Source organism: Dendropsophus ebraccatus, chromosome 1, assembly GCF_027789765.1.
Source record: "Dendropsophus ebraccatus isolate aDenEbr1 chromosome 1, aDenEbr1.pat, whole genome shotgun sequence".
NCBI lineage: Eukaryota > Metazoa > Chordata > Amphibia > Anura > Hylidae > Dendropsophus > Dendropsophus ebraccatus.
This window is the reverse complement of record NC_091454.1, coordinates 45527420-45554102: the sequence shown is the minus strand read 5'-3', so window position 1 is coordinate 45554102 and position 26683 is coordinate 45527420. Positions and strand designations below refer to the sequence as shown.

At 48.6% G+C, this 26683-nt stretch overlaps 1 long non-coding RNA gene across 1 annotated transcript in view; it reads right to left on the bottom strand.

Moving 5' to 3' along the window:
* LOC138792622 (uncharacterized) overlaps positions 1-26669 on the bottom strand; it is a 33483-nt gene extending 6814 nt beyond the window's left edge. Inside the window, exons 1-2 of the long non-coding RNA XR_011363166.1 lie at positions 26533-26669; positions 24054-24126 (exon numbers count right to left, since the gene is read on the bottom strand). This is a non-coding gene — a long non-coding RNA (uncharacterized lncRNA). The remainder of the gene's footprint in view (positions 1-24053; positions 24127-26532) is intronic.
* Positions 26670-26683: the final 14 nt, after the last annotated feature.

Sequence of the window (26683 nt, the reverse complement as noted above, 5' to 3'; positions counted from 1 at the left end):
GTATCGTTACGTCCGTAACGACGCAATCTATAAAACTATATCAATAATTGTACCGCACGACACACACTGTAAAAAAAAATATAAAAAAAACAGTACCAGAATAGCTGTATTTTGTCAATTCACTTTAGAGAATACATCATAAAAGAGATCAAAAAGTCATATACATATAAAACTTGGTATCAATAGAAACTACAGATCTTCCCGCAAAAAATAAGCCCCAAACCAGCTCTGTCGCGCAAAAGATAAGAACGCTATGGATCTTGCAATGCGGCAACAGTTTTTGTGGGTTTTTGCTAGGAAGTTTCTATTGCACCAAAGAGATAGTTAAAAAAACCTATACAAATGTGGTATCGCCGTGACCGTAGTGACCCAGAGAATACATGTATTATGTTATTAGTGACAGCCGATACAGATTTTTACGGCAATCACTAATGGGCTCTATTCTGCTGCCATCAGCTCTTTATGGCGATGGTGCAGAATAGTGCAGCGGCGCTGGTAAGGCCCGCAGCCCCCTCCTCTCTGCTATTGGAGGTCGCTGAGAAGTCGGGGCAGAGTGTCGGCTCAATCCCGGCCAGTCCCCTCACCGGCGATGCGTAACACCGGTAACTGGCATTGCCAGCGCAGCTGAACGCTTTAATCTCTCCTCACAGTGAAACCACCCCAGATTGCCTGTCGCCACCCCAGATCGCCCGTAACCACCCCATATAGCCAGTAAACACCCCCAGATTGCCCGTAAACACCCCCAGATTGCCCATAACCACCCCCAGATTGCCCGTAACCACCCCCAGATTGACACAGACTGCTCGTAACCACCCCAGATTGCCCATAACCACACCAGATAGCCAGTAAACACCCCGAGATTGTCCATTACCACCCCAGATAACCAGTAAACACTCACGTATTGCCTGTAACTAAAATGACACTCCTTCCCTTCTGAGCCCTGCTGTGTGCCCATACAAAGGTTTATGCCCACATATGGGGTACCATTTTACTCAGGAGAAGCTCCGTTACAAATGTTGGGGTGCTTTTTCTCCCCTGTTCCTCGTGAAATTGAGAAATTTCAAACTAAATAAACATATTATTGGAAAAAAAAATTCATTTTTACTGTCTTCTTTTGAATACTTTCCTCTAATACCTGTGGGGTCAAAATGGTCACCACACCCCAAGATGTATTCTTTGAGGGGTGTACTTTCCAAAATGGGGTGACTTTTGGGGGGGGGGGGGTTATTCTGCTGGCACTATAGGGGCTCTGCAAACGCACCTGGCGCTCAGAAACTTCTTCAGCAACATCTGAACTGGGAATGCTAATTGGTGATCCTTCCCTTCTGAGCCCCACTGTGTGCCCATACAGTGGTTTACGCCCACATATGGGGTACCATTGTACTCAGGAGAACCTGCGTTACAAAATTTGGGGTGCATTTTCTCTCATGTTTATTATGAAAATGAGATACTTTAATCTTAACAAATATATTATTGGAAAATGTCTATTTTCAATTTTTTTCCGGCCTAATTGTGAATACTTTCCTCCAGCCCTTGTAGGGTTAAAATGCTCATTATACCCCTAGATTAATTTTTTAAGGTGTCTAGTTTCCAAAATGGGGTCACTTATGGGGGTTTCCAGTATACAAGCCTCCTAAATCAACTTAAAAAAAGAACTGGACCCTAAAAAAAAAAAAAAAAAAAAAAAAGTCAGTTTTGGAAATTTTATGAAAATTTCATAATTTGCTGATACACTTCTAAGCCCCGTAACACCCTAAAAAAGTGAAATATGATTACGAAATGAAGCCAGAATAAAGAGGACATATTGATAATGTGACTTACTAACTAATTTGTGATATGACTTTCTTTTTTTAGAAGCAAAGAATTTCAAAGTACGTAAAGTGCAAAGTTTTTAAAATTTTTCATGATATTTTGCTGTTTTTCACAAAAAACACACAAGACAGTGACCAAATTTTGCCACCAACATAAAGTACCATATGTTAGGAAAAAACAGTCTCAGAATCGCTAGCATACGTTAAAGCATCACTGAGCTATAAGCGCATAAAGTAAGACAGGTCAGATTTTTAAAAAGGAGCCTAGTCATTAAGGTTCAAATAGGCTTGGTCCCTAAGGGGTTAAAAAAAATCACTATTCCCAGGCTTATAGCGATTTTATCCTTTGGTCTATGGGCCTTTTTGAGGTGTCATTTTTTGCGCCATGATTTGTACTTTCAATCGGTACCTTAATTGCGCATATTCAACCAAAAATGCTCAATTTTTGCACTTTGGAATTTTTTTGCACTTACACCGTTTACCGTGAGGGATCATGAATTAAATAAATATTTTGGGCGATTACGCACGCGGCGATACCAAACATGGTGCTTATTTATTTATGTATTTTTATTTATAAAATGGTAAAAGGGGGGTGATTTGGACTTTTATTAGGGGAGGGGGTTATTTATTAATAAAAACACTTTATTCTTTTTTTACATACAGTAATTACAAGCCCTCAGGGGGACTTCTATATACACAGCACTGATCTCCCATTGAGATCAATGCTGTATATATAACAGAGCACCGATCCATCAGATCGGTGTTCTATTATAATGGTCTGCTGCAGTCCATCTAAATGGATTGCCGAGCTGGGATCAGCGTCACTCCGACGCTGAGCCCCGGCGGGCTTATTAGAACAGATCTCCCCTCCATGATCACATTGTGAGGGGGAGATCTTCCACTAGACACCAGGGACAGGGGGCACAGTCACTATTCAAATGCAGCTGTCAGTTGCCTCAATTGCAGCAGCGGACCAGCCGGACGAGCAGGGGCGGCGATGATGGGGATAGCCCTGGTACTACTTCCCCCATCATGTGCTCATAGTATGAGCACATGATGGGGTAGCCCGCCCGTTCCATTGATTATCATTAGAAAGGGGTAGATCATTGATATGGCGGTGGGGCAGTGCTCTTAATGGTCTTACGGTACCACAAAGCAAACAACTAACTCCACCTGAACTGCGCCAGGGATGAAGGAAAGAAGCATACCTTCATCCTTGGAATGTCCTGCACAATAGGGATATATCAGCAAGTTAGATGAATCCCCTTTAAGAAATTAATGAGGGTCTGTTGCTTTAGTATGGTACCAGACATATTACTGGATAAACCTTCAATGCAGATGTAAACCAAGCCTCACAACTATAATATGTAGCCGAACCGCAGCGGATTTCACGATATGAAATCTGCGGTGAAATCCACTGCGATTCCCGATACTGTCAGTTTGCATGGGTTTACATACTCACAGATTTTTCATTCCACTGAGAATATGCAAAGCCCCATGTGCCGTAACCCCTAGGCGACCTAGGATGTACCTGTACGCCCTGGAAGTCTGTCCCCAGACGACCCTGGGCATACAGGTACGTCCTGAGCTATGAAGCGAGCTTCATAGCAGGTGGGGGCCGGCTGCAGTGAGCAGCCGGGCCTTCACCGTTAATGACAGGTTGCAGCGATCACGCTGCAGCCTGTCATTAACCTCTTAAACGGTCCCCTGGGGTCCTGATCATTTTAACGGACCGCCAGAGGTCTCTTGCTCTCCTCCGTGCGGTCCGATCGGCGCTCTGTTGGTTAAGTCTGCCACAGGCAGGCTTAATCAGCAAAGCACCTATTACACTGATCAATGCTATGCCTATGGCATAGCATTGTACAGTGTATTTAATGTAATAAGTGTATATTAAAAAAAAAAAAAAAAAAAAAAAAAGGAAAAAAACATTTATAGTTGAAATTACCACCCTTTCCCATTATATAAGTAAAACAAAAAAAAATCAAAACATATAATATACCGTAGCATGCAGGATTGTCCGTCATCGCGAATGGCGAACAGCGCAAACAAAAAGAGGGGAAAAAGTGCCAGGATTACCGAATTTTTGTTACATAATATATATATAAAAAATTTTTTATAAAAAGTGATCAAAAGTCTGATCTACAAATATGGTATTAATAAAAACTACAGATCAAGGCGGAAAAAATGACACCCCATACAGGCCCGTAGGTGAAAAACTAAAACCATTATAAGCGTCACGATAGGCCAATTTTATTAATTGCAAAAAAAAAGGAGTTATATAATAAGATATATTAGAAAATGTGTGTAAACCTGCATACATACGGTTGTGTTTGGACTGACCTATAGAATAATAGTATCATGTCGCTTTTACCATATAGTGCATTACATAGACACAGGAACCCCCCAAACGTTACCACGTTGCATCCTTTTTTACGATTACACCAATTTATATTTTCATAAATAATAATTTTGGGGTTCCATACATGTTATGGTAGAATGAGAGACGCCATTACAAAGTACAACTACTCCTGTAAAAGACAACCCCGTACATATCTCTGTAGATAGAAAACTGAAAGTGCTAGAGCTCTTAGAAGGGGAGGAGGAAAAAAACTAAAACGTAAAAATGAAAATTGTTGTGGTCCACTGGGTCATTTTGGGCTAGGTCTTCAAGGGGTTAACCCACAGCTGACCGGTGAGTACTTTACCTCTCTACCCTCTGGCCTGCTTCTGTGGCTTCCGGCATCCTGCTCAGTAAATCAAGGGCTGCGGCAGGACAGCGCACTGAATGGCTGAGCGGGACACCAGGGAGCCCCAGAGGCAGTATCGGGAATCGCAGCGGATTTCGCAACGTTAAATCCACTGCAATTCCGCTACATGTGAAACTGGCCTTATACACAAATATTAATACCCTTTCACTGCCACGCACTGACTACAGACACCCTTTTAATGCCACACACTGACTACCAACACCCATACACTGACTACAGACACCACCCCCCCCTCCAATATACTGACTACAAACCCTCCCATACACTGACTACCCACCCTTTCACTGCTACACACTGACTCCGTCCCCCTTCTCAGTCTAATCTGTGGTGCAGAGTCTCTTCACATTCTCCATTCTTTGAGGGAGTCAGTACCTCTGGCCTCAGGAATATAGATGATGGTCACCAGGAGCAGGGGACAGACACAGCCATCTGTGCAGACAGCTTTCAGGCCTCCATGTTCCCTCTGTGCTGGGCAGGCTGCCATACTGTCATCTTCCTTCCACCTCCCCCAAGTCCCGACAGCAGGAGGAAGCCAATTGGAGCATACACAGCACAAAATGAAAGTATTGCTGTGCATCCTCCAGAGCCCTCACACCAGTGCCATTACGTACCATTACGGACCCCCTCCCACTGTTGCTATTTGCCTGTGCCCCTGCACTGCCTGCTCCTAAGCGCCCTCTGCTGGCATATACTGTAATAAGCAGAGTGGAGTACGGCATCGCTAAATAACAGGCACGGGCAATTATAGTTGGGGGGAGAAAGTAGCTGGGCGGGCATGGAGGGGGTCGGGACCAGCCCAGAGGGGGTCGGCCCCTCTGGCATTTGCCAGATGAGCCCTATGGCCAGTTTGGGCCTGCACACATGGAATTGTTGGGATTTTTACAATATCCTTGAACCTGCCAATGAGCAGTGCAGGGCAACACATCCCCTGACCAGCTTGCTGCTAGAAGCCGACTGGCAGGGAACTCCCGCCCTGAGTAGGGAGGAACCCCACTCGTATTTTTTGTTTTTATTTGTTAAAAAAAACAAACAAGGTAAGGTTCTCCTTAAAGGACAAGTGCCATGAAAAACTTTTTCCCAGTAATTGAAGCACATTACAAAGTTATATAACTCTGTTATATGCTTCAATCACCTATCTGCCTCCCTTCCCTGTCTTTTCCCCCCTTCACCCCCCACCAGGAAGTGTCCTGACTCACACAGACCTGATTACTGTCGTCACCATCACCAGGCAGCTCCTTCTTGTGAGGATGAGTCATCAGCAGGAGGGCTGCTCTAGGTCCTGTTACACCAGCCTCCCCCTCCCCGTCAGGTGACTCTGCTTGCTCAGCTTATCTTCTCTAGTGACATGACTCATTCACTCACTGAGTCCATAGCAGCAGGAGAGAGGGTATGAGGGGAGGGGGGAGCTGCCTATGTGCCGGAGTCAGTCTGAGGGAAGATAAGCAAGTGAGATGTGACAAGTGATGGCTTGCAGTTGTTCAGCCAATGGGAGCTGAGCAAGCCTGTCACCTGACAAGGCAGGGGAGGGGGGAGGCTAGTGTAACAGGAGAAGGAGCTGAGAGAAAAGCTTGGTGACGGTGATGACAATCAGGTCTGTGTGAGTCAGGACACTTCCTGGTGGGGGGTGGAGGGGGGAAAAGACAGGGAAGGGAGGCAGATAGGTGATTGAAGCATATTACTGAGTTATATAACTTTGTAATGTGCTTCAATTACTGGGGAAAAGTTTTTCATGGCACTTGTCCTTTAACCCCTTAAGGACCGAGGCAAATTTTATGAATTTGACCTGTGTCACTTTATTCATTAATAACTTCGGGATGCTTTTACCTATCTGGCTGATTCTGAGATTGTTTTCTCGTGACATATTGTACTTCACGTTTCTGGTAAAATGGAGTCGATACTTATAACAAATCTTTATGAAAAAATCCAAAATAACGTGAAAAATTGTATTTTTCCAACTTTGAAACTTTTCTGCTTATACAGAAAATGGTTATGCCACATAAATTATATATTAAATAGCATTAGCAACATGTCTACTTTATGTTGGCGGCATTTAATAAACTATATTTCATTTTTTTTAGACAATAGAAAGCTTAAAACATTAGCAGCAAATTTCCAAAATCAGATATTTTTAGGGACCTGTTCAGGTTCAAAGTGTATTTGAGGGGACTGTATGTTAGAAAGCCCCACAAAGCACCCCATTTCAGAAACTGCACCCTCCAAACTCTGCAAAAGCACAGCCAGAAAGTTTTTTAACCCTTTAGTGGAGTCACAGAAATAAAAGCTAAGTATGTAAGAAATTTGAAAATTTTAATTTTCTGTGCAGAGATTTTCTTGTAATCCAATATCTTTCATAATTGTAAACCTATTACCAGTGAAATGCACCCCAATATTGATTGCCCCGTTTCTGCAGTTTTTAGAAATACCTCATATGTGGCCCTATTGCGCTATTTGACACAACCACAAGCCTCAGATACAAAGGAGCGCCTAGTGCATTTCAATGGCTCCGTTATATTTGGTCATTTCTGACCGTACCACTTCAGGTTGGCAGAGGCTCTGGGGTGCCAAAACGTAAAAAGCACCCCTAAAGGGACACCATTCAGAAAACTACACCTCAAGGAATGTAACAAGGGGTGCGGTGAGCATCTGGACCCCACAGGTGCTTCACAGATTTTCAGAACAATATGGCGTGAAAAAAGAAAAATTTTTTTTTTACACTATAACGTTGTTCTAGCCTTCAATTTTTCATTTTCACAAAGGGATAAAAGGAATAACAACCCAAAAAACATGTAGCGCAGTTTCTCCCGAGTACAGAAATACCCCACATGTGGACATAAAGTGCCAAGAGGGCGCAGCACGAGCCTCCAAAGGCAAGGAGCGCCAATTGGCTTTTGGAAGCTGGATTTCACTGGAATGGATTTCAAGGGTCATGTCGCATTCACAGAGCCCTCGTGCTGCCAAAACACTGGAAATCCCCCACAAGTGACCACATTCTGGAAACTACACCCCTTAAGGAAGCTAATAAGGGGGCAGTGAGCATATGGACCCCACTGGTGACGGGCCCAAATGTGGAACAATGTGACGTGAAAGTGAAAATTTTCATTTTTTCACTTTCACGTCACAAATGTGCCCGTCATCAAGGGGTCCATATCCTCATTGCACCCCTTGTTAGATTCCTTGAGGGGTGTAGTTTCCAGAATGGGGTCACTTGTGGGGGATTTCCACTGTTTTGGCAGCTCGAGGGCTCTGTAAATGCGACATGACATTCATCATCCATTCTGGCCAAATCCAGCCTTCAAAATCCAAATGGCGCTCTTTCCCTTCGGAGGGGGAAATTGCTCTACACATTTTGTGTGTTTTTTTTCTCTTTTAACCCCTTGTGAAAATGAAAAATTTAAGGCTAGACCAACATTATAGTGTAAAAAATTTAATATTTCATTTTCACGCCACATTGTTCCACATTTATGCCCGCCACCAGTGGGGTCCATATGCTCACTACACCCCTTGTTACATTCCCTGAGGGGTGTAGTTTCCATAATGGGATCACTTGTGGGGGGTTTCAACTGTCTTGGCAACACAGGGGCCTTTTACATGCAACAAGGCCCTCGAAATCCATTCCAGCCTCCAAAAGCCAAATGGCGCGCCTTCCCTTTGGAGGCTTACCCTGCACCCGCGTGGCGCTTTATGTCCACATGTGGGGTATTTCTGAACTCAGGAGAAATTGCTCTACACATTGTTTTTTTTATCTTTTAACCCCTTGTGAAAATGAAAAAAATCAAGACAAGATCAATCATTTAGTGTAAAAATGAAAAAGAAATTTACATTAAATGTTGGTCTAGCCTTAATTTTTTCCATTTCCACAAGGGGTTAAAAAAGAAAATGAACGCAAAACGTGTTGGGTAATTTCCCCTGAGTACGAAAATACCCCACATGTGGACATAATGTGCAATAAGGGCACAGGGCAAGCGACCAAAGGGACAGAGCGCGATTTAGAGTCTGGAGGCCATGTCGCAATTACAAAGCCCCTGTGCTGCCAAGACAGTAGAAATCCCCCACAAGTGACCCCATTCTGGAAATTACACCCCATAAGGAATCTAACAAGGGGTGCAGTGAGCATATGGACCCCACTGGTGACGGGCACTTATGTAGAACATGTGCCGTAAAAATTTAAAATACCATTTTTTTTGTTTTCACGGCACAAATGTGGCAGTCACCAGGGGGCTATATAACCGCTGCCCCCCTTGTTAGATTCCTTATGGGGTGTAGTTTCCAGAATGGGGTCACTTGTGGGGGGTTTCTACTGCCCTGGCCGCACAGAGGCTTTGTAATTGCATCATGGCAAGTCTCTAATGGGAATGGCGGCCATATCTATTTAGCTGGGGAAAAGGGACAATTCTAATTTATTTGGGGGAATTAGGCCAATTATTAGTTTATTAGTTTATAAGGTTGAAAATGACAGGTGTCCATCAAATTCAACCTGTGTTGATCCAGAGGAAGGAAAAAACCCTCGTGAGGCAGACGACAGTAGCCTCATCACAGGGGAAAAATTCCTTCCCGACTCCATAATGGCGATCAGAATAATCCCTGGATCAACGTGACCCCTGAAATAGGAATAAGGGACCGAATTTAGAAAATGTAGAACCCCAGTGACGTGTGGTACGCCTTGAAGTGATCCAGTATGCAGAAGCCGGGGTGATCAGGACAGGTGTCATACTGGAAAATGGTGTCCTTCCTGATCCCCCTGTTACCCCACACTCTGCACTTCTTCTGGGGTCTCCTGTTTTCTAGTGTGGGGGACGTCACCTGGAAAATGTTGCCCTGGTGCGATACGGGGTCCTTCATATCCAGAAGAGCTGGATCCGCTCCATGGCTGCTAAATATCAGGGCGCTATTACTACTTCTGATATTTTCGGATCGTGCCGCAAGCTACAGTAGCTCAGGCAGCGAGGGACCGGAAGAGGGGGTGCTGGTATAAAAGTTATCCCTGTACAGGTGGTAACCTTTATCCAGCAGTGGGAAGATCAGTTTCCAAACGATCTCCCCACTAACTCCGAGGATGGGGGGGCATCTGGGGGCTGAATTCGGGTGTCCCTTCCTTCACATACTCTAAGAGTACGTGCACACTGCGGAATGGCGAAGGATAACCCTTTGTGCATTCCGCAGCTGGCACCCGCCGGCGGACTGATGCGGGCGCGCGTCTCCGCTCGTGTCACACTCCATTATATGCACGGGCGGATTCCGCCCTCTGTCCAAAGAATGAATGTGTTCATTCTTTGGACGGACGACGGAATCTGCCCGTGCATAGAATGGAGTCTATGACACAGGTGGAGACGCATGCCTGCATCAGTCCGCCGGCGGGTGCCAGCTGCGGAATGCACAAAGGGTTATCCTTCGCCATTCCGCAGTGTGCACGTACCCTAAATCTGTAAGTGCACCCTGAGGTACTCTCACAGAGTTTGGAGAATTTCACACTATACCGTGATCTCTTATTGGGACGGTACTGGCGGAAAAGACGTGTCTGGGGGCAGCGTACGCTACGCTACCCCCCCAGGCACGTCACTGGATGACGAGGAGGGTGAATGGAGGAAAGAAGGATCCCCCCATTCATCCTCACTGGCTGTTTCAGTGTCGGAGGCAATAATAACGTATGCGTCCGACGCCGAAAACACCCTGGGGGCCATTTTTATATGGGGCTTAGTATACCGGGTATGTAGATGTGTAGTGGTGTAGTGTAAAACTTTATTTCGTGTAGTGTAATAGTGTTTTTTACGTGTCTTTTTAACATTAAGTATAAAAAAAAAAAAACCTACGCCAAGAAAGGAGTTGCCGATAAATGCCGCACTTATCAGCAAAACGTGGCTGTAGGATATAGAAAAAAAACACCCTACGTCAAAAAGGAGGAGTTGCTGATCAGCACTCATCGGCGATAGGGTGCGGGGAAAAAAAAAAAAAAAAAAAACACCTTTCTTCAACCCTATAGCAACTGATAAGTGTATAATATACACTTATCAGCCGCTAGGGGGCAGTAGGTCCCGAATTCCGGAAATTGCCGATGGGAGCTGAGAGGAGCCGAAGCCGGGACCGGCGGAAATACCCGAAGACGCGACGAAGAAGAGGACGCGATCGGGACCCGGAAGAAGCGATCGGGACGCCGGGATCAGGTGAGTATGTGCCAATACCTGCTGGGGACACCTCAGCTACCTAGCTGAGGTGTCCCCAGCAGGTATTTAACACTTTTTGGGGACTTATATCGCCGTGATCGGCCGGACGGATCGGGACGTGGCACCTTGGCCACCGTTACTTTTAACAGTAATGGCGGTCGGTGCAGTCCTTGGACAGCACCGACTGCCATTTTTTTCTGGGTCAGATGACCCGGAAAGCTTCAGATCGCCGCTATTGGCTGATCTGAATTGATCAGCCAATAGCGGCGATCGTCAGCACGGGGGGAGTTAACCACCCCCCGTGCCGACAAGCTAGGATGGCCTGCTATACGTTATAGCAGGCCATCTTCCCCGATCGCTGCGTGTGTACACGCAGCGATCGGGGAAACCTCGGGCATAAATGTACGCCCGTTTGCGTTAAGGCACGGGTTTTGGAGGCGTACACTTACGCCCGCGGTCGTTAAGGGGTTAATTCCATCACTAGCCAAGTTAAAAACTAAAAAGCAGCAGCCTAGTAGTACCAGGATGGGAAGAGCCCTCTATTTGGGCCCTCCCCAGCCTATAAATACCAGCCTGCCACAGTCCAGTCCAGGAACGCCAAATTTGCCGCTCAGGGACTACTGGTACCCAGCTCTTCCCAGTACCCCTTGTGAGGTACTAATGGGACATTAATGTACATTAGGAACAAAGAGCTTTGTTCCTATCTGGATTCTGCCCATCAGGCTGCAGAGCTTTGAAGTCTACCCCGCTCACTGATGTTCCTCCCCGGGTGCTGGAAAAAGATGGATACAGTCCTTGGAAACTGGGAAAAGTTTCCCAGGACTGCATCCATCTTTTCCCAACACCTGGGAAGGAGCAAAAGGGACAGGGCAAGACTTTAAAGCTCTGCAGCCTGATGAGCAAAATCCCGATAGGAACAAAGCTCTTTGTTCCCACTGTACATTCGCTTATCTCTACTGGTCATCAACGAAGTCCAACAAATCCTCTGGATACGGATATTATTTTGACAGGTATTCTGCACCTTACAAGTATGCAGCATCTTTCCAGATGCTGTGTACAGTCTGGCACACAAAAGGTTAAGTAAACACATTGGGAACCAGACTGTGGCTTTTTCTAGTAGATCCTGTCCTATTCTCTTCCGGAATTCTGGACACTTTCCTGATGCACATCAGGAAAGCGTCCAGACTTCTGGATGACAGTCTGGGGCCGGAGGCTGCACGGAGCGTCGGGTGCCCCCCCCACCCCTTCAGCTTTAGTGCAGTGGACACCAGACTGAGGCTGGGAGCAGACCACAGGGGACCAGATTCTGGAAGCGAGCAGTGGTCCTCCACCCCTGAACCCCCCCCCCCAGACCACGGAACAGTGATAAGGTCCCCCAGGCTGCAACAGTGATGTATGCAGCCCCACCACCCCTCAATCCCAGACCTCTGCCGTGATGTCTAAAGTATCTTCTCTCCACTCCAAAATGGTTTTGTTTTTGTTGGTTGGGGGGTCACCCAGCTTTCCCAGTATCCTGTTTTCAGTATGATGTGGTCACTCAGCTTTCCAAGCATCTTGTAGTCAGTATGTTGGAGGTGCTGGTATGTATCAGGAAATCCTGAAGTAATTTCCTGATGGTTTCCTAAAGGTAAAAATGGACCAGGCCCCTTCACATATCCAGAAAATATGCCCGAATTTCCAGACCCATAGGCAGGGGCGCCGCAATCATGAGGCGACCTGAATCGTCTGCCTCAGGCGGCGCCACCAGCTGTCACCATGGGGGCGGCATTCAGTGGCAGATTATAATATGAGCGGTTCGGGCGGCCGCCCACATTATAATCCGCCACTGACTGTACCCAGGGCCGCTTTAACCAGAGGGCACATGGTGCACGTGCACCGGGCCCACTGGTTAAAGGGGCCCCCCCGAGCAGGCCGGCCGTTGCTATGTGCGACCAGTGCGGTCGCACAGGGCTCCGGCCACCAGCCTGTCAGGGGGGAGCGCCATGGATGGGTAATCTACTTACCCCTCCATGGCGCCCCCTGCAGGGCCCCCCCGTCCGCCGCTGCCCCCGTCCGCTGCTGCTGCGGCGCTTCAGCGCTGCAGCAGCAGCGACACTGACAGAGAGAGAGCCATTGGCTCCCTCCCTGTCAGTCACTCACTCTTGTGGCCGCACTTCCTGCAGTCACAAGAGGCCGCACTCTCCCTCTAGCGCCCGACGTCACTGGAGCGTCGGCGCGAGGGTAAGGGGAGTGCAGCCTCTTGTGACCGGAGGAAGTGCGGCCACAGGAGGGAAGAGAAGAGGAACGCGAGGACCCGGGTGAGTAACAGTGTTTGTTTTTTTCAATGTTATATAGCAGGGGGGCTATATACTATGGGGGGGCACAGGGGGCTATATACTATGGGGGAGCACAGGGGAGCTATATACTATGGGGGGGCACAGGGGGCTATATACTATGGGGGAGAACAGGGGGCTATATACTATTGGGGAGCACAGGGGGCTATATACTATGGGGGAGAACAGGGGGCTATATACTATGGGGGAGAACGGGGGCTATATACTATTGGGGAGCACAGGGGGGCTATATACTATGGGGGAGCACAGGGGAGCTATATACTATGGGGGAGCTATATACTATCACGGAGCACAGGGGGGCTATATACTATGGGGGAGAACGGGGGCTATATACTATTGGGGAGCACAGGGGGGCTATATACTATGGGGGAGCACAGGGGAGCTATATACTATGGGGGAGCTATATACTATCAGGGAGCACAGGGGGGCTATATACTATGGGGGAGAACGGGGGCTATATACTATTGGGGAGCACAGGGGGCTATATACTATGGGGGAGAACGGGGGCTATATACTATTGGGGAGCACAGGGGGCTATATACTATGGGGGAGCACAGGGGAGCTATATACTATGGGGGAGCACAGGGGAGCTATATACTATGGGGGAGCACAGGGGGCTATACACTATGGGGGAGCACAGGGGAGCTATATACTATTGGGGAGCACAGGGGAGCTATATACTATTGGGAAGCACAGGGGGCTATATACTATTGGGGAGCACAGGGGGCTATATACTATGGGGGAGCACAGGGGGCTATATACTATGGGGGAGCACAGGGGGCTATATACTATGGGGGAGCACAGGGGGCTATATACTATGGGGGAGCACAGGGGGCTATATACTATGGGGGAGCACAGGGGAGCTATATACTATGGGGGAGCACAGGGGGCTATACACTATGGGGGAGAACGGGGGCTATATACTATTGGGGAGCACAGGGGGCTATATACTATGGGGGAGCACAGGGGAGCTATATACTATGGGGGAGCACAGGGGGGCTATATACTATTGGGGAGCACAGGGGGGCTATATACTATGGGGGAGCACAGGGGGCTATATACTATGGGGGAGCACAGGGGAGCTATATACTATGGGGGAGCACAGGGGAGCTATATACTATGGGGGAGCACAGGGGGCTATACACTATGGGGGAGAACGGGGGCTATATACTATTGGGGAGCACAGGGGGCTATATACTATGGGGGAGCACAGGGGGCTATATACTATGGGGGAGCACAGGGGAGCTATATACTATGGGGGAGCACAGGGGGCTATACACTATGGCGGAGCACAGGGGAGCTATATACTATTGGGGAGCACAGGGGAGCTATATACTATTGGGAAGCACAGGGGGCTATATACTATTGGGGAGCACAGGGGAGCTATATACTATGGGGGAGCACAGGGGAGCTATATACTTTGGGGGAGCACAGGGGGCTATATACTATGGGGGAGCACAGGGGAGCTATATACTATGGGGGAGCACAGGGGAGCTATATACTATGGGGAGCACAGGGGGCTATATACTACTGGGGAGCACAGGGGGCTATATACTATGGGGGAGCACAGGGGGCTATATACTATGGGGGAGCACAGGGGGTTATATACTATTGGGGAGCACAGGTTAGCTATATACTATTGGGGAGCACAGGGGCTATATACTATTGGGGAGCACAGGGGAGCTATATACTATTGGGGAGCACAGGGGTCTATATACTATGGGGGAGAGCACAGGGGGCTATATATTATGGAGAGCACAGGGGGGCTATATACTATTGAGGGGGAGCACAGGGGGCTATATACTATTGGGGGAGAGCACAGGGGGGCTATATACTATTGTGGGAGAGCACAGGGGGGCTATATACTATTGGGGGAGAGCACAGGGGGCTATATACTATTGTGGGAGAGCACAGGGGGGCTATATACTATTGTGGGAGAGCACAGGGGGGCTATATACTATTGGGGGAGAGCACAGGGGGGCTATATACTATTGTGGGTGAGCACAGGGGGCTATATACTACTGGGGAGAGTGCACAGGGGGGCTATATACTAATGGGGGAGCGCACAGGAGGGCTGTATATAACTGGAGGAGCACATGAGGGTCTATATACTACAGGGACACCTTAAAACTATGGAGGCACAGAGGGGTGTAACTATGTAGGGGTACAGAGGGGTGTAACTACTGTATAGGGGTACAAGGGACCTAACTACTGTATGTGTTGGAGCCTAAAATATTTGTCTGGCAGATTCTGGAGAGAAGATTCACAGCCAGGGGAAGACTTCAAGGTGGCCCAGGCTGGATGGAGAGAAAAAGAAAAGGTGACAGACTCTGATCGGAGAAGACGCCTCCGGTGAGTCACTGGATGTAACTTCACTCTGTTATAGGCTTGTACTGATAGGGGTCATGGTGTGGCGGTATTATGTAATGGTATCAATGGTGATATCTTTCTGTTTTGTTTAGTGCAGTTTTTATGTAATATGTAATCACTGAATGGTGGAAATAGTGTTATAAGGTAACTACTGTATGTATTGGGGCTCTTGATACAGTGTGGGGGCAAATTCAGTACATTATACAATGTGCAGAAAGGTAAGGGGGGGCCCACTCTTGAGGGCTGTGCACTGGGCCCACCAATGTATTAAAACGGCCCTGACTGTACCATGTACTGGAGCCCCCCCGCCCCCGGGCAGTATCTGTAATGAGATGCTGTGAGCGGGGGAGACTGTATTCATAAGCGCCGCGCTGTACTAAATCAGCCGCGCGGTGCTGATACTACAGCGCGGCGCTTATAAATACAGTCTCCCCCGCTCCCAGCATCTCATTACAGATACTTCCCGGGGGCGGGGGGGCTCCAGTACATGCATTCCACGTCCGTGATCCGTCAGGATCACGGAACGTGGGAATGCAGCCTTAGTCCCCCGGCTGATGTGCGGCTGCCCGGGGTGTGCCGTCCTGTCCCCGGCAGCACGCGCATCAGAGAGCTCCCCGTGCGCCGGAAGTCACAGCCACAGGCGCACGGGGAGCTCAGTGATGCGCGCGCTGCCGGGGACAGGACGGGACACCCCGGGCAGCCGCACATCAGCCGGGACCAGACCAGAGAGGCTCGACGGGGGAACGGAGGGCAGGTGAGTTGTGTGCTGTTTTTTTGTTTTTGTTTTATCTGTTGTGCAGGGGGGGGGGGGGGAGAGGGGGACCATCTATAAGGTAGGGGGGGGGAAGGGGGCCATCTATAAGGGAGGGGGGAAGAGGGGGACGATCTATAAGGGAGGGGGGCCATCTATAAGGGAGGGGGAGAGGGAAGAGGGGGACCATCTATAGGGGGGGCCATCTATAAGGGAGGGGGGAAAGAGGGGGACCATCTATAAGGGGGGGGCCATCTATAAGGGAGGGGGGAAAGAGGGGGACCATCTATAAGGGGGGGACCATCTATAAGGGAGGGGCGGGAGGGGGGACCGTCTATAAGGGGGGGGGGGAAGAGGGGGACCATGTATAAGGGGGAGAGGGGGACCATCTATAAGGGGGCATCTATAAGGGAGGGGGGAGAGGGGGACCATGTATAAGGGGGGGGAGGGGGACCATGTATAAGGGGGGGAGGGGGACCATCTATAAGGGAAAGGGGACCATCTATAAGGGGGGGGGAGAGAGGGAAGAGGGGGACCATCTATAAGGGGGGGGGGAGAGGGGGACCATCTATAAGGGGGGGGGGGGGGGGGGAGAGGGGGACCATCTATAAGGGGGGGAGAGGGGGACCATCTATAAGGGGGGGAGAGAGGGAAGAGGGGGACCAACTATAAGGGGGGGGGGGGGGAAGAGGGGGACCATCTATAAGGGGGGAAGAGGGGGACCATCTATAAGGGAGGGGAAAGAGGGGGACCATCTATAAGGGAGGGGAAAGAGGGGGACCATCTATAAGGGAGGGGAAAGAGGGGGACCATCTATAAGGGAGGGGAAAGAGGGGGACCATCTATAAGGGAGGGGGGAGAGGGGGACCATCTATAAGGGGGGGAGAGGGGGACCATCTATAAGGGAGAGGGGACCATCTATAAGGGGGGGAAGAGGGGGACCATCTATAAGGGGGGAAGAGGGGGACCATCTATAAGGGGGGAAGAGGGGGACCATCTCCTAAAAGATCAGCACCCTCCTCTCCTGACATCCTCTGTGCTGCTGGGACTTCTCCTATAGGATTAGCACCCTCCTCTCCTGACATCCTCTGTGCTGCTGGGACCTCTCCTATAGGATTAGCACCCTCATCTCCTGACATCCTCTGTGCTGCTGGGACCTCTCCTATAGGATTAGCCTCCTCCTCTCCTGACATCCTCTGTGCAGCAAGGGACCAAACATTATGTTTATTGGGGACAGCAGTGGGGGGGGGGGCAGTAGTGGATTATAATGTGGGCGGATTGACGGGGGGGGGGGGGGCGTCATTCTATAGTTCGCCTCGGGCAGCAGAGAGGCTAGAATCACCCCTGCCCATAGGGGTACATTAGTGATGAACACCCTTCAGGATTTTTCTTGAGAAGTGTCTGTTGCAGGAAAGTGGTCATGATTTTTTTGATCCTGTCCTATTTACGTCAAAAATTCCGGCACAGATGCCCCCATAGAACTCTATGGGAGCGCCAGAATTCCTGACATTTTCCTGATCCAGTGTCAGGAATTCCAGATTGGTTGGAAGCGCCTCCAACCTCAGCAGAGCTGCCCACCACTGCACACCCCCAGCCGGACCTCAGCAACAGTGGTTAAACCGCGCACACATCCCCGGGATCTCAGCGCCACTGGTAGGCCTGCTGAAAGACCAGCAGTTAACAATGGGAGTTGTAGTTTTGCAGCCTGTTGCCATCCAGGTTACAAAACTACAACCCCCCCCCCCCCATCCTGTCAAATTGGTAGTTCTTAATGGAAGTTGTAGTTTTGCAACAGATTAGATGAAACAGCATAGGAGGGGGTGGCAGTGGCACAGTAGAACTACATCACATAATGGGAGGAGATGAAAGTGAGACAGTGGCACAGTACACAAGGCTACATATGATGCATGTGCAATGTATGTTGGCATACTAGATCACATTGAAAATCCTGAAGGTGATTCCTGATCAGGGGGAAATATGGTCTTTGTATGCCAACATACATTGCACATAGTGTACTGTGCCACTGTCTCCCTCTCATGTACTGTCAACCTCTAATCTGTTGCAGAACTACAACTCCCATTATGTGACATAGTCTTGCATATTACTCCACACACCATGCTGGGAGATGTAGTCAACATATTACCACACTGCAGGGCATGATGTAGATCTGCAACAATGATTGCCACAGGCATCAAAACTACAATTCCCGCCATGAACTGTCAGCAGGGCATGATGGGGGTTGTAATTCTATGGGTGTATTCTCACCTGTCCTGATTCCTGCTCTGGCCTCCTGGAGATCACTGCTGCCCACCTCCTGGGGAACAATGTTACTAATGCGGAGGTCTGAGGGGGGAGGGGGGGTTGTTGGTTGCTGTGGGCAGAGCACCACTGTTGCTCAGTTCCAGATGAGAGTTGTAGTGTGGCAGGCAGCACACTGCTGAGGTCTGGAGGTGGGGTGGATTGGGGGAGGGGCCTAGGAAAGCGTCTGGATTTCCTGCGCTCCCACAGACTTATATGGTGGCGTTCGTAACAGAATTCCAGGCGAAAAGAGGACAGGAGCTATGAAATTTTTCTGGAATGGACCCCCTTCAGAAAAAATCCTGCTGAGAGTGTCACTAATGTGCCCCTATGGGACACCGTTCGGATTTCCTGGATGTGTGAAGGGGGGCCTTACTGTCAGGAAATCCTGAAGGTTTGCTGAAGCCTGATTATGATTTCCTGACAGTAACAACCGACATGGCCGTGTGAAGGGACCTTAGCCTTACAAGTGCCAAGTTTTAGTAGATATTCAAAGCAGCCCGAGGAGCCGACTGGATGTTCTTCTCTGCTGCAAGAGTTCAGCAATGTTCTGCCCCTTTACTTACTAGCAGCACCACCTGTCCCGCTGGAGGACCCAGTGAGCTCCCAAAGCTAATTTTACGTTTCAATATATTTATTGAAAGTTTTCATAAAATTTTTTACACAATACAACAAATAGCATGCCCCTTGATGGGGAAAGAGAAGCATAAATCAAGTTGGTACAAAGACATAAACGCCTTAAGAAACGGTAAATAGGTACTATCAGACGACAGACAATCAACGCGTATGGTTGCATCTAAATGTGTTCATGAAAATAGTATTAGTCTTACCGGTAAGACTTTTTCTCCAAAATCTTCACGATGGCACCACAGGAGTTAACTCATGCCCTAGGGACAGGAAAAGCACAAACACAAGAGGTTAAAAGCCCCTCCCCTTCCTACTAGCACCAGTGCATTATAACTATTTCTGAGCATAACGTGAGTATTATATTCAGCAATACAATATAGGGAGGGATGTTGGTGCCGTCGTGAAGGTTTCGGAGAAAACGTCTTACCGGTAAGACTAATACTATTTTCTCTCCTCACCTTCACGACAGCACCACAGGAGAAATACCAACAATTTCCCCTAGGGTGGGGCCACAGCCTGAAGACCTGAGGTCTTCACTCAGCTGAAACTGCCAACCACGATGCATGGCAATAGTAGTAGACCAGGTGATAGCTCTGCAATCTGATCTAAAGATGTGTAAGCTTTCTCCGCCCAAGAAGTGAATGCAGCCCTGAATGAATGGGCCTTGATCAATAAAGGTAAAAGGTAAAAGTCCTATACCTACGCTTCCATACAGCATTCCGGATTCCACCAGCTAGAAACTGGTGGAAATCTCTTCAGTATATTCTTCCTCTGGAATTGAATAAAGATCAATCCAGGTGTTACAGGATTCCAGGAACTATATTACAGTTTCCCTACGGAATAAAATTTCCATCCTTAATCATCTTTGGAGTTGATACAGAATGATCATAAGACAAAGAAAAATGACGCTACCACGGAAACAAATCGGGATCGGTGCGACACTATTCTGTCCCTCTGGAAAAGACAGTAAGAGTCACGGATAGTCAGTGTGCTGGTCTCCGATTAGTCTTATCGAAGATTATGGTTGGATGGCTGTCTTTTAGAACAGGAACTTGAGACTGTACTCCAAATAGGTTTTGAAGGAAGACTTTTAAAATCCCAAGGGAAATGTCGATTAAAAGTAGGATTCCTGTTTAAAAGCGTTCTAAACACATCTATGATTCATGATAAATATAATGATAAATAGCAGATATATGGGTACAATAATTAATTGCAAATGATATATGATAATGATAAATAGCAGATGATATATCATATAATGATTAATAGCAGATATATGATATAATGATAAATAACAGATAATATATGAGACCTTCAGATTTATCCTAGAAGAGAACGGCCTCATATTCTCCTAGACTGTAGGAATCACAGCCTCAGAGAGGCCTCTGCTCCTTAACATAGACTCAGGATTCAGGTTGACATCTTGAATCTTGACAGATCCGGACGGAACTGGTCCCTAAAGAAGTAGAAGGCGAAGGTTAAAATCCAAAAGTGGAAGAGCCCAGAGGCTCCAGGACCCGTCTCCGTACAAGGCCTGACTACACCTTCTGGCCGAAATGGTACCGGATAATGACAGCCATTTCCACTGTTAGGATTTACTGTAGTGTCCCAGGAAAGAGCCAAAAGATAAAGGAATGTATACAAGACTGAAAATCAAGGCTGTTCAAGTACATCCCCCTCCACCAGAACATCGTTTGGAAAGAACTTCTATACCTCCTAGTACTGATAATCTGCGAACAAATCAGAGGCAGACCCAATTGAGGGATAAAATCTGGACCTTCTTCCTTGAGACACCCTTCACTCATGAAAATGGATTGACTGCTATGATAAACCATGTTAATCGTAAGATATTTGGCTGTTAGGGATAAATATGTCACTCCCCTAGGTGAAGATCCAATCTGAATGGATTGAAGTGGATTCTGCTCTGCACTATCCAGGTGTCTCAGATGTGCCACAGTGGTACTGTTGTCCAATAAGATGTGAATCGTTAGATTCCACATATTCTTCGCCTGCTGTAAGGCACCCCGACTGCCTGCAGCTCTTTAAGGCCTGAGGACCTTGCTGCTGTCCAACTGGCCAACTTCTGACCAATCTCATTTTAGGAAGAGGGATACAAAGAAACCCCCATCTTCCAGTAAGCCATGTAGGCAAACATATAGAGACCACCAGACCTGTGGAGAAAAGGATAACTGTGCCCGATTCAGAATGACAAGTTTATTGGTTTATTACAGTAAGAATCTAGAATGAGTCTGATTCTAAGGTGTCACTGGGAAATAAGTGGTCATGGATTCCAAATGGACATGGTCCTCAAGTGTAAACAGGCCTCCTACATTGGGAAGAGTCTAGTCTTCTCCACCAGAGGTACTTAATCTGAGGGGAGAGAGGACATTATTACCTAGGAATCCGGAGGATTCCCAAATATATTTTGGGTGTCTGGGTTGAGATCAGATTGCTGATTGTTTATCCCCAGGAATAAAGATCACTGGCTGTCATTTTCTGAACAGCTTCTATGTGGAATCTGTCAAAGGATGAAAACTCTACCAGACAGGCGGAAATATGTATCCCAAACCGATGAAGGTAGGGAATCAACTTCCCCATAAACCAGAGAAGATGCAAAAGGGCTGATGAATCCCAAAGGAGAGAGCACTGCATTGATAATGCTGGACACAACTGCCCATGCAAACTACTACTAAAGACAAGAGTTGAAACATAGTACAAGCATCTCTAAGTCGATTAACGCCCTTATAGCAGCCTATAGATTAAGTTGAGTAGTAGACTACATGGATTCCATCTTGAATCCTCTGTATCAGATAAATTTTGATGGGTTCCAGGTTCATACTAAGCCTGTATGTTCCATTCAGTTACTAAATAAGGAATAGCTGAAAAGTGCCCCTTCTCTAACCCTGGCACTGGGACAGAGGTCACAACACAGGGCTTTATCAGCTTCTAGACACTGTAGAAGAGTCCTGATTAAAGGAGCTGATAAGGTAGGTGGACTAGGAACCTTTGGGGGAAGAAGATGACTATATTGACGTCCTGGAGAATAAGGATCCAGCTGACTTGGGTGACACACATCCAAGCCTCCTGAACTCGAGTCTCCCCCCACCTCCAGGATAGTGACCTGGTGTAATCCTGGGAGGCCTTGGGAGAGGTCCATAGACCTCCCTCCTATAATGCGCCTGAATTTTATGGTGCTATTTGATGGTCGTCTCCGATTCCCATATGTACTGCACAAGAACACAAGTAGCAGCAACATTTTTCACAAGAGAAATGAACAGTCTATAAGACTTGTACAACTCCTCCTGGCCTCAGTTGAAGAGCCTACAAATGGCAAGGTGATTACTAGTAACTAACCACCTGGGTGTCTAAATCCCATTCTTCCCAGGTTTTTTTAATCATCAGTGATGAGGCCTGTAAGGTCTGCTGAATAAGAAACTATCGTCCTCATGCTAAGACCAGCAAACAACTCATCTCCAATAGATCACACCTCTTGTGTATCCTCCATGCCCAGTGGAAGTCTGACAGAGAGAAGGTAAGATCAAATGGGAAAATGTATTCCCTAGACTCTGTGTATCCAATCTGATAGAGCAGAGAAGCCTATAGATAAATTATTGGATTCAAATAGTTGAATCAGATAATGTACAAGACTCAAACCTAGAAGCAAAAGGACAGGCCCTGTGACTCCTAGATTTTAACAGGTACCCCTGGTACGCTGAAAGCTGCTAAAGCCATAAGAAGGTATAGCAATAGGTATAGCAGCTGCCATATCATCCTTCATTATCTGACCGAACAGATAGGAAGGAAGAACTGGCCTCTATCATGATAACATTAAAAACAGGATGTTTTATGTTCTTGTTAATGAAGGAGTGAGGCCTGCATAGTAACAGGTAAATCTAACAGGAGTAGCTCCTTCTCACAAAAATAAAGCTAGGAGCAAAACCTTATCCATACATACATATAAATATATATATATATATATATCACAGTCCTAAGCACCAAGGTGAAGACAGCACGCTGGTGCCCACACAGAGTAATTATATATCACCCTGAAAGGTATAGGGAAGAAGAGAGGGAGATAGAAAACTGGGAGTCAGAACTATACAAAACTGACCCCTAGCACTCTCCCCCAAGCGTAGCAGACTTTTAGTTGGCACACTTACCACCGACAGCGGCAGAGGAGGCTAGTCTGCAGCAGGATTCCTCATAGGTGATGCAGTGGATCAGACCTCAGAAGACTGATGACACACAACTCTGCAGATTTTCCAAACTTGCCGCCCGGCGTCCTCGGAAGACCAGAAGTTCTGTCTCTTCCGGCACACGGCGTCAGCGTGCTCCCTCCACTGAAGGCACCGCTGAAAGACTAGGTCTCAGGCCTGACCTCTGACGAACGCCCGTACATTGCGGCTGGAAGTAAGCCGCAAACGCCGACCACTAGGCCACAGCACGACTAGTCCCGGGACGCGCGTATACAAAGGAGAGGTCTGGAGGTTGCAGCAACGAAAAACTCTCTGCGCGCCCCCGCCACGTCAGGGATGGCGCGAGGAGAACCAGCGGGCCATCCCTTACCTCAGATCCGAAGATCAGCCAGCCGCCTCCCTGGGAAGGAAGGAGGTTAAACCCCGATCGATCCCTGCTGGTAAGGGCAAATAAATCTTCAAACAGGGGGATCTTCTCATCTTCACTATGGATCCCCCACCTCTCGTGCCTGCCCTACAGGGACAGGAAAAGCACTGGTGCTAGCAGGAAGGGGAGGGGCTTTTAACCTCTCGTGTTTGTGCTTTTCCTGTCCCTAGGGCATGAGTTAACTCCTGTGGTGCCGTCGTGAAGGTGAGGAGAGAAAGTTTTGTTGCGGGTGTAAGCGTTCTGTCCAAAGCTAATTTTAATATCTACTAGAACAGTCATATCCTGGCACTTATAAGGCTTCCACTGATACTTACTGTCACCAGACTCCCCCCTCTCTTTGTACAGATGGTACGCCCTTCTCCTCGGCCTCTGCTCCAGAAATGACACCTATGGGGAGCAATAACAAACATGAGACCCCCAATAATTATTAGAAGGATTGCACAGCCCCACGTGACGTCAGACTAACCTCTGGCAGCTACTTTCTAGCATCACCCACACACCCCTGACCCTGCAGACCATCGCATAACAGTGAACCCGCACACCCCTGACTCTGCAGACCATCACATAACAGTGAACCCGCACACCCCTGACTCTGCAGACCATCACATAACAGTGAACTCGAACACCCCTGACCCTGCAGAACATAACATAACTACTAAAGGTCCCTAACCCTGCAGACCATCACTGCTATATGTCCTTGCCCCTGCAGATCATCGCATACCATCATTACTACAGACCCGACCCTGCTCATCGCATACCATCATTACTACAGACCCGACCCTGCTCATCGCATACCATCATTACTACAGACCCCTGCAGACCGTCGCCTAACACTGTACTACAGACCCCTGCAGACCGTCGCCTAACACTGTACTACAGACCCCTGCAGACCGTCGCCTAACACTGTACTACAGACCCCTGCAGACCGTCGCCTAACACTGTACTACAGACCCCTGCAGACCGTCGCCTAACACTGTACTACAGACCCCTGCAGACCGTCGCCTAACACTGTACTACAGACCCCTGCAGACCGTCGCCTAACACTGTACTACAGACCCCTGCAGACCGTCGCCTAACACTGTACTACAGACCCCTGCAGACCGTCGCCTAACACTGTACTACAGACCCCTGCAGACCGTCGCCTAACACTGTACTACAGACCCCTGCAGACCGTCGCCTAACACTGTACTACAGACCCCTGCAGACCGTCGCCTAACACTGTACTACAGACCCCTGCAGGACCGTCGCCTAACACTGTACTACAGACCCCTGCAGACCGTCGCCTAACACTGTACTACAGACCCCTGCAGACCGTCGCCTAACACTGTACTACAGACCCCTGCAGACCGTCGCCTAACACTGTACTACAGACCCCTGCAGACCGTCGCCTAACACTGTACTACAGACCCCTGCAGACCGTCGCCTAACACTGTACTACAGACCCCTGCAGACCGTCGCCTAACACTGTACTACAGACCCCTGCAGACCGTCGCCTAACACTGTACTACAGACCCCTGCAGACCGTCGCCTAACACTGTACTACAGACCCCTGCAGACCGTCGCCTAACACTGTACTACAGACCCCTGCAGACCGTCGCCTAACACTGTACTACAGACCCCTGCAGACCGTCGCCTAACACTGTACTACAGACCCCTGCAGGACCGTCGCCTAACACTGTACTACAGACCCCTGCAGACCGTCGCCTAACACTGTACTACAGACCCCTGCAGACCGTCGCCTAACACTGTACTACAGACCCCTGCAGACCGTCGCCTAACACTGTACTACAGACCCCTGCAGACCGTCGCCTAACACTGTACTACAGACCCCTGCAGACCGTCGCCTAACACTGTACTACAGACCCCTGCAGACCGTCGCCTAACACTGTACTACAGACCCCTGCAGACCGTCGCCTAACACTGTACTACAGACCCCTGCAGACCGTCGCCTAACACTGTACTACAGACCCCTGCAGACCGTCGCCTAACACTGTACTACAGACCCCTGCAGACCGTCGCCTAACACTGTACTACAGACCCCTGCAGACCGTCGCCTAACACTGTACTACAGATCCCTGCAGACCGTCGCCTAACACTGTACTACAGACCCCTGCAGACCGTCGCCTAACACTGTACTACAGACCCCTGCAGACCGTCGCCTAACACTGTACTACAGACCCCTGCAGACCGTCGCCTAACACTGTACTACAGACCCCTGCAGACCGTCGCCTAACACTGTACTACAGACCCCTGCAGACCGTCGCCTAACACTGTACTACAGACCCCTGCAGACCGTCGCCTAACACTGTACTACAGACCCCTGCAGACCGTCGCCTAACACTGTACTACAGACCCCTGCAGACCGTCGCCTAACACTGTACTACAGACCCCTGCAGACCGTCGCCTAACACTGTACTACAGACCCCTGCAGACCGTCGCCTAACACTGTACTACAGACCCCTGCAGACCGTCGCCTAACACTGTACTACAGACCCCTGCAGACCGTCGCCTAACACTGTACTACAGACCCCTGCAGACCGTCGCCTAACACGGTACTACAGACCCCTGCAGACCGTCGCCTAACACGGTACTACAGACCCCTGCAGACCGTCGCCTAACACTGTACTACAGACTCCTGCAGACCGTCGCGTAACACGGTACTTCAGACCCCTGCAGACCATCGCATTACAGTACTACAGATCCCTGCCCCTGCAGGTCATTGGGTAACATCATCACTACAGACCCCCTGACCCTGCATAACTTCATAAAACATGCTCCCAGAGAGTAGCTTACAAATTCCAATGCCAGAAACTCCCCACACGGCCATTACTGTCGTCTTCTACCTCATAGAAAGCCCGGGAACCAGAGAAACCCTGCATCAAGACAATTTTGACTGACCTAAACCGGCTGCCTCCTCACTACTGCTGAAAAAGGCCGGGAAAAG